Source organism: Sebastes fasciatus, chromosome 8, assembly GCF_043250625.1.
Source record: "Sebastes fasciatus isolate fSebFas1 chromosome 8, fSebFas1.pri, whole genome shotgun sequence".
Classification (NCBI taxonomy): Eukaryota; Metazoa; Chordata; class Actinopteri; order Perciformes; family Sebastidae; genus Sebastes; species Sebastes fasciatus.
The window spans coordinates 36,185,682-36,188,181 of NC_133802.1; the positions used below are offsets into that span (position 1 = coordinate 36,185,682).

At 39.1% G+C, this 2,500-nt stretch overlaps 1 long non-coding RNA gene across 1 annotated transcript in view; it reads right to left on the minus strand.

Annotated features, from left to right (window-relative positions):
• The window catches only part of LOC141773339 (uncharacterized), a 267,664-nt gene that overhangs the window by 192,822 nt on the left and 72,342 nt on the right, over positions 1-2,500 (minus strand). The gene's annotated exons all lie outside the window — the stretch shown is intronic.

A 2,500-nucleotide genomic window follows, 5' to 3' on the forward strand; every position in this document is an offset into this window, starting at 1 on the left:
AGATCAATGAGGGCTCAACAACACCCCCCCTTCTCTTCTCTTCTGGTCTCTTCTCTGCACTAGTAACCCATCTTGTATGCACATTTGGATTGGTTATCGGTGTGTGTGTGTGTGTGTGTGTGTGTGTGTGTGTGTGTGTACTGTGGTTCTGGTTCAGGTTGTGTTTAACCAGAACCAGAGGAGCGTGCACGTCCAGTCTGATGACCTGTTACTGTGATCAGCCGGTCGATCATTTAATAGACAGAATATTCATCAGAGTAGTCTGCTACGTCATTTTACCTATAATCAATACTCTGATTCCAGATATCCATAATTACATTTTGACTGGTACCATTCAAACAGCCTTTGCCGGTCATGTGTACCAGGTCTCTCTTTACGGATATCTGCGGTTTAATTCTGATCAGGCATCATTCCACTTCATCACATCTTTGATTCCATCAGTTCTACTTCTGAAACAGTCAGAGTTCAGCTTCAGATATCTGGAATAAAGAGCTCTGACGAGTCACAATGTAATTCTGTAATTCTGGATCAGATATCTCTGATGTTCATTCTGGATAGTCAAGCTGAGCTATTAAGAGATTCTCATGTCTTCTTTATTGTAAAGTAGGTTTAAGTGATTTATAAATACTGTGAAAGTATTGAAACGTTCGATCCACAGAGAAACACACTAAGCCCGTATTCACAAACTGTGCCTTTGAAACAAGCCGTCAGGATTTCTGTCCCTTTGTGATGTCACAAATCTACAATATAAAGACCACCTCACAGTTTGAAACATAAACATTGTAAATGTGTCCCATGCAGCTTTAGTTCCTGTTGCAGTGGATGTGAACGACATCAGCTCACAGGAAGTAGAGATGGAACCAAGCTGTTGCCTAGCAACGCAATTCCGTTGCAATTCCGTTGAAATGCACTAAAACGGAGCGTTTCAGACAGACAGACAGACAGACAGGTGAACACAGGTATATTCAGACAGACAGACAGACAGGTGAATACAGGTATATTCAGACAGACAGACAGGTGAATACAGGTATATTCAGACAGACAGACAGGTGAATACAGGTATATTCAGACAGACAGGTGGATACAGGTATATTCAGACAGACAGACAGGTGAATACAGGTATATTCAGACAGACAGACAGACAGGTGAACACAGGTATATTCAGACAGACAGACAGGTGAATACAGGTATATTCAGACAGACAGACAGGTGAATACAGGTATATTCAGACAGACAGACAGACAGACAGACAGACAGACAGGTGAATACAGGTATGTTCAGACAGACAGACAGACAGGTGAACACAGGTATATTCAGACAGACAGACAGACAGGTGAATACAGGTATATTTAGACGGACAGACAGACAGGTGAACACAGGTATATTTAGACAGACAGACAGACAGACAGGTGAACACAGGTATATTTAGACAGACAGACAGGTGAATACAGGTATATTCAGACAGGCAGGTGAATACAGGTATATTCAGACTGACAGACAGACAGACAGACAGGTGAACACAGGTATATTCAGACAGACAGGTGAATACAGGTATATTCAGACAGACATGTGAACACAGGTATATTCAGACAGACAGGTGAATACAGGTATATTCAGACAGACAGACAGACAGGTGAACACAGGTATATTCAGGCCGACAGTATGAGCAAAATTAAGTTGTAAACATGTTCTAGGCTGGATTGGTAAATCACCACTAACTCACATTGTTTGGTAAATCACCACTAACTCACATTGTTTTGGTAAATCACCATTAACGCACATTCTTTGGTAAATCATCACTAACTCACATTCTTTGGTATATCACCATTAACTCACATTCTTTGGTAAATCATCACTAATTCACATTGTTTTGGTAAATCACCATTAACTCACATTCTTTGGTAAATCATCACTAACTCACATTCTTTGGTAAATCACCACTAACTCACATTGTTTTGGTAAATCACCATTAACTCACATTCTTTGGTAAATCACCACTAACTCACATTGTTTTGGTAAATCACCATTAACTCACATTGTTTGGTAAATCACCACTAACTCACATTGTTTTGGTAAATCACCATTAACTCACATGCTTTGGTAAATCACCACTAACTCACATTGTTTTGGTAAATCACCATTAACTCACATTCTTTGGTAAATCATCACTAACTCACATTCTTTGGTAAATCACCACTAACTCACATTGTTTTGGTAAATCACCATTAACTCACATTCTTTGGTAAATCATCACTAACTCACATTCTTTGGTATATCACCATTAACTCACATTCTTTGGTAAATCATCACTAACTCACATTGTTTTGTAAATCACCTCTAACTCACATTCTTTGGTAAATCACCATTGACTCACATTGTTTGGTAAATCACCATTGACTCACATTGTTTGGTAAATCACCACTAACTCACATTGTTTTGGTAAATCACCATTAACTCACATTCTTTGGTAAATCACCACTAACTCACATTCTTTGGTAAA